The 14,980-nt window shown below is 35.8% G+C and overlaps 1 long non-coding RNA gene across 1 annotated transcript; it reads right to left on the reverse strand.

Annotated features, from left to right (window-relative positions):
* Positions 1-9,638: 9,638 nt before the first annotated feature.
* LOC145987146 (uncharacterized) lies at positions 9,639-14,325 on the reverse strand. Its single transcript, XR_014441624.1, has 4 exons — positions 14,174-14,325; positions 12,050-12,187; positions 11,420-11,546; positions 9,639-9,806 (listed from the first exon to the last, which is right to left on the reverse strand). It is a non-coding gene; the product is annotated as an uncharacterized LOC145987146 (long non-coding RNA).
* Between the last annotated feature and the right edge of the window lie 655 nt (positions 14,326-14,980).

Consider the following 14,980-nt stretch of genomic DNA (forward strand, 5'->3'; position numbering starts at 1 on the left):
AACAGTAACAAAATACTCAGCAAACTCTAAAATTAACAAACTTTCCTACAAAGCAAACAAAAAAAAGGCATAGTGGAATTCAGTAAACCCTAATAATAATAATAATAATAATATATTCTGTGGCTTACATTTTAGCTAAAAGTACTTTTTCTTTAGTGTTTTTGAGAAGATTTAAATAAATACTAAACTCTAAGTTAAAAATTTGTAAATGTATATATAATTCAAAACAAAATAAATAAAAATTAATACATACCCTGCAAAAAAATCAGTAAAAAAGTTGAAAACATCTCTTTTTGCATCCAAAATATAATAACAAATCCTTCCTGACTGGATTAAATTGTGTTATTTGAGTAATATTAAGCCTAAACTTGTAAAATAAAAGAGTAAAACTTGACGAAACACCCTTCATGTGTACAAAATTTAATTCAAAACACATCTAAATTGTGTTATTTGAGTAAACTAAAGAATAATCCTGTAAACTTGGAAAAAATATTTCTCTCTCTCTCTCTCTCTCTGTGTGTGTGAGTGCGTGTGTGTCCAAAATATAATAAAAAAAACACGTTCAAATCTTGTTATTTGAGTAAATATTAGGCTAAACTTGTGAAATAAACAGGTAGAAGTTGAGAACACACACTTTGTGTGTCGAAAATCTAACTAAAAATCTTTCCTGAATAGTACAAATAGTGTTATTTTGGTAAAAAATTAACATAAAGTTGTAAAATAATAAATTAAAAATTGAAAAAAATGTCTTTGTGAATCCAAAATTTAATAAAAAAATGTTGCCTGAATAGTACAAATAGTTATTTTTTGTAAAATAATAAGTTAAAAGTTGAAAAAATGTCTTTGTGAGTCCAAAATTTAATAAAAATGTTGCCTGAATAGTACAAATAGTGTTATTTTGGTAAAAAATTAACATAAAGTTGTAAAATAATAAGTTAAAAGTTGAGAAAATGTCTTTGCGAGTCCAAAATTTAATAAAAAAATGTTGCCTGAATAGTATAAATAGTGTTATTTTGGTAAAAAATTAACATAAAGTTGTAAAATAATAATTTAAAAGTTGAAAAAATGTATTTGTAAGTCCAAAATATAACAAACAAAATGTTGCCTGAATAGTACAAATAGTGTTATTTTGGTAAAAAATTAACATAAAGTTGAAAAATAATAATTTAAAAGTTGAGAAAATGTCTTTGCGAGTCCAAAATCTAACTAAAAATCTTTCCTGAACAGATTGAATTGTGTTATTTTGGTAAAAATAAGCCTAAACTTGTGAAATAAACAGATAGAAGTTGAGAACACACACTTTGTGTGTCGAAAATCTAACTAAAAATCTTTCCTGAACAGATTGAATTGTGTTATTTTGGTAAAAATAAGAATAAGCTGGGAAAATGTTAGGCATAAAGTCAAAGTTTGGTAAAAAATAAACTCAATATTATGTTAAATAACACACAGTAACATAAATGTACTACCTAAATCAATAATCAAAGGGTCCTAGGTTCGATACCCCGTGATAAAAGCAAATAGTGAAAACTGTAGGCCCCGTCCCTGATAGCTCTTCCTTCTTCATAGTACATATAAAAAACCCTTACGCTTCGTTCTCTTTGTTCTTGCGTTCTAGTTCACCTTGAACTTCTTCCCATCATCCTTTGTTCTAGTGTTCTCGGTAACCTTGGCCTACTTAGACAGAAACATGTCCTAGCATGCAAGCGACGGACAGTTTCAAAAAATTTGACCCTTGCTGCGCATTCCGAGACATCCTTTGTTGTCTGGATCAATCCCTTCCCATGCCCTACAGTATTGCATAGCTTTCCCCTGTTCTTGCGTTCTAGTTAACCTTGAAAAAACCGGTTCTGAAAACCTACCGACGCGATTTCTGATTGGTCAATTGGGTTCCTTCTTTGTTCTGACGTTCTGACGTCATTTGACCTTGAACGCACACTCCCCAAATTCCTTTCTCCTCTACCCTCAGCGCGGAGTTCACCGTCTTCTGTCTAGCGTCTGAGACCACCGTCTTTGATACAATAATAACATACATTAGTACATAGTACTAATTATTACCGTAGCATATCGCGGGTTCGAGTACCGGGACCGTCCCCAATCGTAATTGGACCTGTACCTACACCCATTACCACCTTTCATAGCGGTTCATAAACCATAAACTCTTATTTTCAATATTATAAACATTAATATTATCGATTGATACATTACATACTTTGCAGTAATGTATATGAAATCATATGCATAGCGTTTAGTACCTCTAATTACCTTTTATATACATATTTTTCATAAAATAAATAATTATATATTTATAAATGTTATAAACATGCAAATACATAAATGTAAAGTACTCTAAGTACATGCTAATTAGTTCTAAGTACATGCGAATTAATTCAAACCAGTGCAAATTAGTTCTAAGTACGTGCAAATAAACTGCGAATATTAAACGCCCGAGGGCAGGCCTTGGCGTAGATATCAACTACTCTCCACCTCTGAGCCCTGCCTTTAAGTGACATGAACCGAGCTCCGTGGCGGAGTGGTTAGCACAGCGCGCTACGACGCCAGAGGTCTCGGATTCGATTTTCTGCCTGGCTAAGGATGTTCTTTGTGAAAGTTCCTTCATCAATTTCATCACATCATCACTTATCCTCATCGTCGCGATTAGCCAAAAGTGGAAGCAAAGCGACGCAAAATAACAAAAAAAAATAATAATTAATATCCAATCGAATTCAAGCGACGTGACACCTAATAAGAGAGCGGACGAGAAAATTATCTGCACAAAAATTGAGCTAAAAACGCTATTGTCTTTGGGTAATTAATATGCATATGTCGACACACACAAACACACACACACACATATAGTCTATATATATATATATATATATATATATATATATATATATATATATATTGTCACACACACACACACACATATAGCCTATATATATATATTGTTGTTCTTCACTTGAGGTTAATCAAAACAATGAGAATGGATGAGAATTAGACTAAGTTAATGAGAGAACAAGCCTGATTAAAGAACCGCACTCTTGCCAGAACTCGAACTGAGATCGTTCGGAGACGAGATCGTACGTTGAACACTGAAGGCGAACCGCAGCGTTGCTTGTTATTTATGTTATGGCAACTCTGCATGTTCTGGCCACAATGGCCATTTTGCCCACGAAGAACCCTGCTGCATTCTTAAACCGGAAGAACATTTATCTCTCCGTCCCTCGTACAAATTTAACAACCTTACAGCGCTGCAGATTACATCGCACTTTGGCCGCTCAGCATCTTCATAAAAAAGCCATTTTATAGCCAATCCTGCGTGAGTGTTGTGCGAGGAACAAGGAGACCCAAATCATACAATATTTTGAATGTGGAAAACATGTTCTTCAAAGTTCATTCTTTTTTATCACCATTAAGCTAATATATTCCCGCGTCTCCCAATTTTACGTCTCTGCCGGCTTTCGTATCCACACATCAAACTTTCGCGCACCTCGCCATAACATTTCTAGCCAGCCACTAGCGAGAAAGCTAGAGTTTTCTGTAATACGTCAATTGTAGTTTAATATGTAGAATGTAAAGAAACCTTTTATTGCTGGTGCATCCTCATGTTCCAGACCCCAAGATGTAGAATTTCAACGAACTGGCTCGTTTTTTGGGCTGTATTTTTTGCATGGTGCTTTAATATAATTTTCGCTTGAGGCGTCGTCACCAGGTGGGCGAGGATGGGCTCAAGCCCTTATCCGTAAAATAATCTTAGCTCACAGCCACCAAAAAGCTGCATGAGAAAATTTAAGTAATTATTAATATAATATTAAGAATAAAAGAAACAGTCATAAAAAGAAAGGAAAATAAAAATACGGAAAGAATGAGACAGTGATAAAGAGCGATAGACGAAGATAGATAAACATGTGGAGAAAGAAAGAGAGAGAATGAAATATAGCAAGAAAAAGAGAAAATAGAAGCAGAGGAAGATCAGAAAAATAGAAGGAATGAAAGCAAGAGATAGTGATAGAAGGAGAGAAAGAAAGAGTGTGTGTGTGTGTGTGTGTGTGTGTGAGAGAGAGAGAGAGAGAGAGAGAGAGAGAGAGAGAGAGAGACAGAGAGAGAGAGAGACAGAGAGAGAGAGATGATAATTAAGACAGGCATATCAAGGGTTTACCTATTGTACATGAATATATGTGCCTTTTACTGCGCAAAAACTTGTTTCCAGTTTGTTTAATAAGTCTTCTTCGCCGACCTCCGTTGCAGAGTGGATAGCACAGCGCGCTACGACGCCAGGGATCCGAGGTTCGAATTCCGGCCTGGACAGAGGAGTTCTTTGTGAGTGCCTCTTCATCAATCTAATGAAATCATCACTCTTCCTCGGCGTCGCGATTTGCTAAACGTGGCAGAAGAGCGAAGCTAAATAACAAAAAATAAATAAATTCGAAACGAGAATGTGCCATTTTGTCACATCCTGTTACAATTCCTATTTTTGGGTGCGAAATCCCGGGGGGAAAGGAGGGAAATTCCCCCCACAGCAACGATATTCTCCTGTTAATCTCCTCCCCAAACTTTTCCGGGGGGAGAGTTTTTGTTCTAACAACAATGTCACGTGCCAGTTCCGACGACACAATGAAAAATGCAAGGAAGAAATGTTTCCCGAGAGCGACGATAGATGGCAGCATGCCGTATAAAGAAGAACAGAGTTCATTGTAGAAACTAGGAGAGGAGAAGAGTGATTATATATATTATAGTAAATGCAAAATACATAAAGGAAGAGTATAAAAATTATAGAAGGAGTGAATAAAATGTTGTAAATAAAAATTAAGATAAATAAAAATATGCTCGTATATGAAACAATTATGAAAGTTAATAAGTGAGCAAATGAATTCAGAAATGTATCTCCTTTTTGATCCTAGTGATCAAAATTTGATGTAATACCTCTGATGAGGAGAACATCGTCAGCTTTTGTATTTGTCCGTCCCTTGGTGGCACTGTGTCAAATTAGACGCTCCGAAGCACTTACGGTTGCGCTCCTTATTAGACGCACTGGGCCATAGGCAGCGCTTGCTGTTAGCGATCCTGGGCTATCCCCCTTTTGGTCGTTACATAGGAGGTGGCGCTACTGTCAGTTTAGTCGCCCCTAATCTTTCTATAAGTATAGCTTGTGTCGTTTGTATAATGCCAAAGAAGCGGGGAAAACGAGCGCATATATGTAATAAATAAGATTACGCTTTAAAAGGAAAGACAATAAATTAGAAGAAAGAAAAGAAGAATAAGCCTTTTCCAAAAATAGAAGGAAGAAAAGAAGAGGAAGCTTTTCCCTAATCAAAGATAGAAAAGAAGAAGAAGCCTTTTACCAAAAAAGAAGGAAGAAAAGAAGAAGTATTTTCACTAATCAACGATAGAAAAGAAGAAGAAGCCTTTTCCCAAATCAAAGATAGAAAAGAAGAAGAAGCCTTTTCCCAAAATAGAAGGAAGAAAAGAAGAAGATTTCCTTTCAATTATACATATATTTATAAGAAGAATATAACCGACGTAAATTTGGAATCAGCATATATATATTTCAATGTATATACAAGCTTCGTTATATATTTTCTCTGTATTGTGTACAGTTTTCAGAATATAGATCCGCATTTAACTATATCCTCTTGGCTATAAAACGCTTTCTTATTTCGAATTCTCGAATAAAGAACCTATCCCCTGAGATTAAGATATCTGTAGCCGTGGTATAAGTTTATTTTAAGAAGTGCACTAGAGGGACGTTGCAACAAACACAAACAATTAGTTTAGGAGTCGAATATACTTTAGTGGAATAATATCGAAAATATACACAAAGAATGGACAACAAAGAGCCTCATCTCTAAGGACATTGAACCCAGCAACCCCCAGAACTCAGAAATTAGTCCAACTTGTTAAATCTTTTCAATTTCTCATCGCATTTCGTCAGTTATCGCAAGGTATATATTAATAAAACACGTAATAACATTTAGATGTAAATTTTACACAGGAAACTATTGTCTTCTTAATGTCTCTCAAATTTTGCCCCCCCTTTAATCACACAAATCATTGTTCATAGCATTAGTAGCATATTAAAATCTTCAATTTGCAATCGAATTTTAAATGAAGGAGAGTCGATATAATATGTTGTATTTTGTGAATATCCATTCATCAATTTAATCACATCATCACTCATTCCGATCTTCGCAAATTAGCCAAAAGTGAAAAAAGCGAAGTAAAATTACGCAAGTCAATCACTCAATCAATCAATATATATTATTGTGTGAGTGTGTGTGTGTGTCTGTCTGTCTGTCTGTTCCTTATCCGCACCAATCTGGAGTGAAATCGCACCCTGAGTCGTTCATTCCTATGCAACTCCGAATTCGTTTGTGCTGCTCTGTCCGACACCACATTATTCCTTCAATTTTATTAGCAGTGTATTTCCAGGTTTACCACTAATCATTTTTTACGGTATTAAGTACACGGAAAATACAAGGTGATCCAAAAAGGCCGCCCCTTTTCAATTGGTGAGCATAACTTTATTTAGGCGAATAATTGCAAGCTACAAGGACAGAAGAGTTGCACAGACATGGGAGTTTGATACAAGATATGTCAATCAGGTTGTGAATGTCACATCACATCACGTCTCACTTAAGTTTTGAATATAACATCACTCAGGTGAGCACCACCGTTGTTGGAGCACTCATGAAGCCGAGCCACGAAGCTACGCCGCAATGTATTCTCCAGCATAGCAACCGGAATAGCAGCGATTTCACGGCGGATGTTCGCCTCCAGTTCCTGGATCGTTCCTGGGCGGGTTTCGTAGACCCGGGACTTCAGGTATCCCCACAAGAAAAAATCAGCTGCCGTCAGATCCGGCGAACGTGCCGGCCAAGCGAATTCGCCATATCGGGAGATGAGGTGGCCGGGAAAAAGGTCGCACAATTTGGGAATGGACACACGGGCTGTGTGTGCCGTTGCACCGTCCTGTTGGAACCATGTGATCAGAGGAAGGCGTTGGAGTGCCGGCACGAGAAAGTCTTGGAGCATGGTCACATAACGCTCTGAATTGACAGTACACGTGGCACCAGTGGCATGCGAAAGAAGTATGGTCCGATGATTCCTGATGTACTGATCCCACACCACACAGTTAACTTGGGACTGTGCAACTCACGCTGATGCAATCGCCGCGGGTTTTCTGTACCCCAGAAACGGCAATTCTGTTTGTTGACCGACCCCGATAGCAAAAAGTGTGCCTCGTCAGACATCAGAAGGTTGTCGACAATGCGTGCATCTTGTGCCCACATGTCGAGAAACGTGTCACAAAACTGAACACGTGCCATTTTGTCGGCTGCGGTCATTGCTTGCACTACTTGCACCTTATACGCTCGTGTATGTAAATCCAAGTGTAAAATGCGATGAAAACTGCCAAACGTCATATGCAATGCTTGCGATCTGCGGCGCACTGATCTTCGTGGACTTCTTTGGATGTCATCCCGCACACGGTTGATGTGTTCCTGTGTCCTTACAGCTCGGGGTCGTCCAGGAGACGACCTGTGTCGTCCTGAACCCTCCTCGTGCCATTTCGCTACACTGTAAAAAGTTGACAGTAAAAAAAACGGTCTAAGACCGTCAATTCTCGCTGCCATCCAGATACCGTAAAAATTACGGTGACCGTAAATTTCTTTTTACGGATACCTGTATATTAAACGGTAATATACCGTAATTTTAACAAGTTTGTTTTTTAAAAAATACGGCATAATGCCGTATTTTAAACAATAATTTGCTGTATTTAGATGGAATACCTTTTTGCATAATGTAAAGAATTATACCTTTTTGGCCAGACAATGTCAAAAAGTTATTTTCACATTACATATTGATGATTGATTTTGTTCTGGCATAGGTATAAAATTTCCAATTTCACTGCCAATGTATGTGCTTAAAACACTCCTTGGCAGCACAGTTCATCGTTTTCCACGATACTAAGGCATTTAGAGAGAATTTTACATTTGCACAACACACAATTGATTTACGTACCCTTGCACAGGTCGACAGTAGTTAGAAAGTAAAAATTACCTGTTTAACTAGGGGGAAATACTGAACTACGAATTACGTATTAGAGCCCCCTTCTGGCTTCTGTAGTGGACTGGTGAGCTAACTCCCATAAAGCTAGATGTGCCAGGTATGAAACCCAGCTCATACATGAGTATCATTGTATTTATTATACCCATGCCATCATTTATAATCATTATCACATTTAACCCAATATGCAGAAAGAAACAAAAATACCAAAATAATAATTACAACTTATTAATTAAATAGCATTTCTATGGCATCCACCAACTCCATAACCAGCAAAGACATACATTTTTATTGGACAAAATTAACATGTTCTTGAAGGCAATGTTTTAATTATTTTATTAGATACTTCCAGGCCCTCTGATGGCACAATGAAATTATTCTTACCTTGTGATCGAGTCCTGAGTTCAATACCCTGGTGGAAGCATATTGCAATGGTTTGGATTCCACTTCAAAACTGTAGGTTCAGCCCCAATTAGCCTATCTGAACATAAAGTGGACTTGAAACTATACCTCTCCATTTACTACAATATTTATGTGTGCGCGAATGCATTGTAAGGATATGATACATTCACAAAGAAAAACAGTTATGAGGAAAAGGTGAAATATGTTTAAAATCCTTCCAAGCAAAAAACAAATTCTCAGTGTTTTCAGATATTCAGGAATCCTGTGAACATGGGCGTCCAGAAGGGGGGCAAGGGGGGCCATGGCCCCTCCCTGGAAAATGAATGTGTACCTAAAAATTATATATTTCACACATAATTTCATTTCAATCACAGTAATTTATGTTAATTATTATAAATTCGTTGAAGAAACATGATAATTTCAGACTGAAATATTGTTTTTTTGAGAGGGCACCACTATTTTGGAGGAAAATATGTGTCCTTTGCCCCCCCCCTCTGGAAAAAATTACCTTACTTGCCCCTCCCTGGAAAAAATTCTGCGGACGTCCATGCCTGTGAATAACATAATAGAAAGCAGAAAGGAAAACATAGCCCTCAAACCTTAAAATTTCAATGTTTTAGCATTTATGGAAATACATTTCCATAATGAGACTACTTGGTTAGTACAATAATTATTATTACTTAAATTAGGAAATATTACAAAAATATCTGTAATTGAACTGAGAAAAAATAATTTCACTTCAAGTTCCTCACAATGCAACAAGTAAATCACAAATTGCACTCATAAACACACACAATACTATAATAAGCCGAAGTTTTTCTGTAGGCAAATGATGAAAAGATTCTCTCTCCTTGACCACATGAATTCTACAAAAGTCTGAGAAGTTCCTAGATCTGACTTTATTCTCATCTTCAGGGTAAAGGTAAAGAAGTAATTCTAGCCTGAAGATAGTGGCATTATTCTCAAAAGCTCAGAAACAGTTGCAGAACCACTTGATCGATAGCCCAAGAGAATCAATTCAACATAAAAAATTAATAAATAAATAAGTAAAATAAGATTTAAAAAAACCTGGATTTTACTGGCATTACTACCAATCTTCCATCCCTGCTATTGGTGCAATCCTCAAATACTTTTCAGTTTTAAAAATGGAATTTTCAAATGAGATATAATAATTCAAATAATATAAATAATTTATTCAAATCAACCAAGTACATAATTATAATTTACTTTTTATTTATTTTCACTTTACACTTGTTTCTTTGCATTTTGTCAAATAATTACTACATTGCACTTGTGCTTTTTTCTTCTTAACTTAGGACCCTTCTGCTGGATTAAATCACCTGGGAAGAAGAAATATACCATTAAGGAATTTGATACAAAACCAAATGCTATTGCAACAGCATAAATTTAAAATTTCATTAATTCTCAAGTAACAGAATAACATTGTCAAAGGTGTTCAGTGGTGCGTAAGCTCAGTAGTAGTTTCCCACTGATACAGTTCCCTCAAAAAATAAATACATATGTGGAAAGGTGGCAGAAATTGTCACCATTCCATGAAGGCACATGGTTCCACATTATCTACTGGCTACAGTGGAGATGATGTGATCAGTACCATGTTTCAGCTGTCTCACACCCTCCCTTCCCAGTTACCCATAGAGTAAACTAATTTGAAAAAGTAACTATACTAACTTAGCTACTAAGCCAGCCCTGGTTTATTTCAGTCTGTAGAGCAATGACATGGTATGCCAAAGAACTTGGTTTGTGTCCTGGTCAAGCCTGAATTTTCTTTGCAAAAATTTCTACGCAGTACATCTCCTATGTGAACCATGACAATCCAGTTAGTTGGGTGTCTTTACTGCCATGAGACAATTGAAGTCTGCATTATGTCAGTTCAAAACAAGAAGAGAACTTCTTATGTACGTTTTTGCAAGTTTTCATTTTCAGTGTCATTACGAGTATTATTAAAGTGGTTAACAGAAAACAAAACTAAAATTCAAAAAAGCAATGAAACAAGAAATGGAGATACAATAACATGCTGTACTGTAGCCTGCATGTTGAAATGCAATCATGAAAATATGTATTCCATATTTGTTTTTATTTGTAAAATGACATATATCATCATCATCATCAGTATTCCACCACGTTTTCCACATTTTTAGAGAAGTTTGCAGATTTCATCCATATATTTAATAGAAACATAATCCATAGTTAATGGAAACATGGTCTCCACATAACGTTTCATGAAATTTAGTGTATAGCTGTGGTAAATTATGGTATCACAGCACTGGTGGGGCCCAACTTCCACATTGCGCTGTGCCTTCATGTCATGGTGCATGATGGGCTTTACCTTACTTCCGTTCCGTGTGTGCCAAATCATATGGTAAACCCAGTACTGCATTCAGTGTTTAAACCATTCATCTTTTAGATCTAAGAGACAATACTAAGATGAGAAATGACCAATATTATGATTAAATAATAAATGGTACAGTGGGATGCACAAGTATTGGGTCAGCAAATTGTCCATAACAATTTTCATTCATATTTCTCTTGCTTCTTTCGTGTTTTTAGGGACTGACCTTTTATGTATGCAAGTGCTGGTGTAGAAATTTTCAGCAGCTTGTTTGACATTTTGTTTCATTTTTTTAAGCACTCATTTCGTAAAACAAGGGCAATAAACATGGCGATGGACAATTTACTTTGCAATTCTTATGCATCTCATTATACAACAAACCACATCCATACTGACAAGAAGACTCAAACTCTGAATGTTTGGTGATTAAAGTATGGGTCTAGCACTAAAACCACATTGCCACTGACCCAACCACCTGTTTTATGCACTGAATTGATGTGAATATTTCAGGAGAATTAAAAATATTTTAACTACAAACTTGGAGCTTTTTAATTATTATGTGAAAGTTTGTGCAGTGTTCCATTCACACATGATACAACATACCTTTTGCCAAACTCCAATGTGTTGCATGCTTGAAATGGATACTGATATAGCATTCAGGAAGCCAAGCATTCTATCAATTCTTGCTCAATTGAAAGCATAATTTCCATGCATTCTATTAGGGACGATCCTGTAATAACAATAATAAATTTAAGAATCTCATTCAAAATATCAGATATATGAACAAACAAAATAAAATTTGCATTCAGTACACGGAAGGGTTATTTCAAAGAATGTCAATTGGCCCACTTTTAAGGAAAGCCCACCCTGACCTTAAATAGTTACAGAAGTTTGTATGATAAATTGGCAGCATTTTTTAAAAAAAGTAGGCCCTCTGTGTTAGTATCAATTCAAGTAATTGTTCAATTCCATGACCCACTCTTTTCACATACAGCCATTCACATGGAAAGTAAAGATAAAGGGATTGAATAATAGTTGTCAGAACACAAGATTGAAAACTTTCAATAACCTTAACCATGATTTATTTTATTTATCTTTCAAGCTAACTTCCAACCATTGAGTGAGTAACATTTCAAATTTCTTATAAAAACTTATTGGATCCATTTCTAATGGGAGGAGGGGTGGGTATTTTGTTGCTTCAGGTTCTAGTTGAAAACATGAAAAGCAACTTACTTGTGGATCTTGTCCAAAAGAGGTTCCAATGCAGTTTCTAGGACCTCCCACAGAAATTTCACAGCTCACTACCCATTGGCACAGTTCTTGGCATATCTTTTACTTTCCAGACTTAAAATCAGAATTTCTCATAAAAACCTGTAATTAAATGAATTTTGAGCATGAAAACCATAAATTATTAACAATTTTGTACAGTTTTAAACTTAATGATAACAATTAAACCATAAATTACCTAAATCTACTGTATTAAACTTATATTGTGTCATTGTTTTGATTACTGGAACTTTAAATCCAAATTTTGTCCAAAATTGCAATTCTTGCGAGAGAAAAAGAATTTTAAATCAGTCATAAGATACCTAATTACAGTTAAATATGCATGAATGCTAATTGTTGCAGTCATAAACAGCTTAAACTTGAAGGGAAATACAAAATAACACCAAGAACTAACATCTTTCATGTCAGTACCACTCAGTTTTTATGTAAAAGTGTCATTCTTGGAAAATGCCGCAAAACCGAAGGAATTTTGAATTATTACAAAAATTTTGCTTTTACTTCACATTATTTGCTTAGAACTAGCAGAAGGATTTTAAGTGGATGCTCAATATGTTATGGAACATCCAAATAGTTAATATTAGTGAAAATCAATGTTGCCATCTTATTTTTTTAGAAAATTCCTCAGTGTTCCGCAGATAAAAATTTCTAAGTTTCAATTTTGTTTTCACATACAAAGTTAAATATAACACCTCCAACTTGTGTAAATGTACACTATTATAATTACTCATAAATTTGTATTTTTAACCATTCACTTGACATTTTGTCAAAATTATGTAATTCTACTTACCTAATACAAAATTATGAATAAAATGAACAATATTGGGAGACCAGTTCTTCATTTATAAATCTCCCATGGGATTAAATACTTCTCAACAGATAACCTTAGCTATATCAAAATATCTTTACTCTGATGGGGTCTAGAACCCAATATTGAATTTTACTATAATTTTGGGACTTTCAGATAAATTTCGGCTAATTTGCATGATATTTTTTTCAGTGTACAGGATAGGTGAAGGAAGGGGACAATTGAAGCACACAGTGTCATTTTTTCCCGTAAAGCTTTTAAACCCTTCCCTGGAATTATTTATGTTGGAGGTTCAGGATTAACAGTATCATTAAGTCACTACAGATGAAATCCATACAATTTCAGCCAGTACTTTTAGGCTGTTATGCCAGATGAATAGTTAGGTACCCTTGACTTTCTGTACCACCAAGTGAAAGTTTTTGCATTTTTTATAAAGATTAAGTTGTTTATGTAGCTTTTCTGCTGTTTTTAGCTCAGGGAAATGAGTTATGGTGAAGTAAAGTACCTAGTTTCCTTAGCCTGAAGCAGGGAAGCTCGAAGGCTTTGTGCAAGTGCACCCAAAATATTAATAATAAAAGTCAATAATTGAAAATAAATATTAATTTTACATTTTAAATGTATTATAAAATAAGGTAAATCAAACACGAAGGACTGAAAACTCACAAAACCAAAATAGAAGTGTAACTATTGTTAGTAGTGCTAAGTTTGGTGACGTTATCATTTGCACGTATTTTAAGCTATTTGAATGTGCATACACCAATTTTGACCAATAAAAAGTTGCGAAAGTACTCCGAGATAGGAGGTTTTTAATTTACGTGAGCTGTGGTTTGGGATCAAATATCGCGGTTGTTCGTGCTTTCCGCGCTTAGAAGCACATTCTATGTTACATAAAACATCAAAACCTGTCAAGTAAGAAAAAATTGTACCTCAGAGACTGTTACTAAACATTTCTACCATCCGTAACTCGGCTATTGCAAGTTTCTGCTTTCAAAAATTTCTGAGTACTACTTGTAAACAACAGACACGCACTTCATATATCGTTTGTATACTACCTAATGAAAGTGACCGGTATTTGCAATGTGGTACATGTGATAAAGACATCGATGAATTTATATCTTCCACTACACAAGCAAATTGAATAAATGCACGTGGTTTTGGCTTCGTTGCATAGTACAGCAGTACAATAATAATAATATAGCACTAATAAACTGTGTTACAATGAATTTTCATTCCATTATGTTAAAAAATAAAAACATTATACGTACCTTGAGTTATGTAGATTTACTTTCCACGCAGGCATTCGAAGCACAACCATCGATAAAGAAGCACAACACAGCAACAAAAACATACGCTTCGGCCATGTTGGCCTGTGAAAGTTGACAAGCGACACAAATGCGCATGCGCGGCTTGGTCTAAAACGGTATGGAAGTATTTCCGATTCCACGGTCGAGTCCGTAAAATTTTTACGGTAGGATGTATTAAATTTCACGGTAACTTCTAACAGTGTACCCAGCGCCGTATGGTGTGTTTGTCCGGTGCGTCTCTACGCTGGCCGTCGGCGGAAAGCTCGTTGGGTTGCAACAATGGACTTGCTTTTTATAAACAGCTCTACCGCGCGAACACGGTCTTGCATATTCCAGTTCTCCATCGCAACTGATTCTCCCACTATTCGTAAATACGCTTCACTGCCGCCAGCGTGCGCCGGCCAGTGTTGGCTTTGCAGTAGCCAATTGAAAAGGGGCGGCCTTTTTGGATCACCTTGTATTTTATGTTGGCAACAATCTGAGAAAAGTATTCTTTCCATGATAAACGCTTGGCACTCTTAAGCGAATCCAGGGGAAAAATATGACAGATGCTTTGTTTCATTTCATTGTGTATTTCTTTCCACTGACATTTATTAATCTCTGTCAAGAATAACCAAACGATACAAGTAAGCGACGGTAAATGAACAAACAATGATAACAACAGCATTCCCAATAAAGACTCTGGCTTTGTTACAAGCAAGATAAGTTTTATTGTTGCTGGGTAGGTAAGTTCTTCATGCTTCGAGTTAATCCAGGATTCACAAAGGT

This window comes from Lepisma saccharinum, chromosome 4, assembly GCF_977018435.1.
Source record: "Lepisma saccharinum chromosome 4, izLepSacc3.1, whole genome shotgun sequence".
NCBI classification, from domain to species: domain Eukaryota; kingdom Metazoa; phylum Arthropoda; class Insecta; order Zygentoma; family Lepismatidae; genus Lepisma; species Lepisma saccharinum.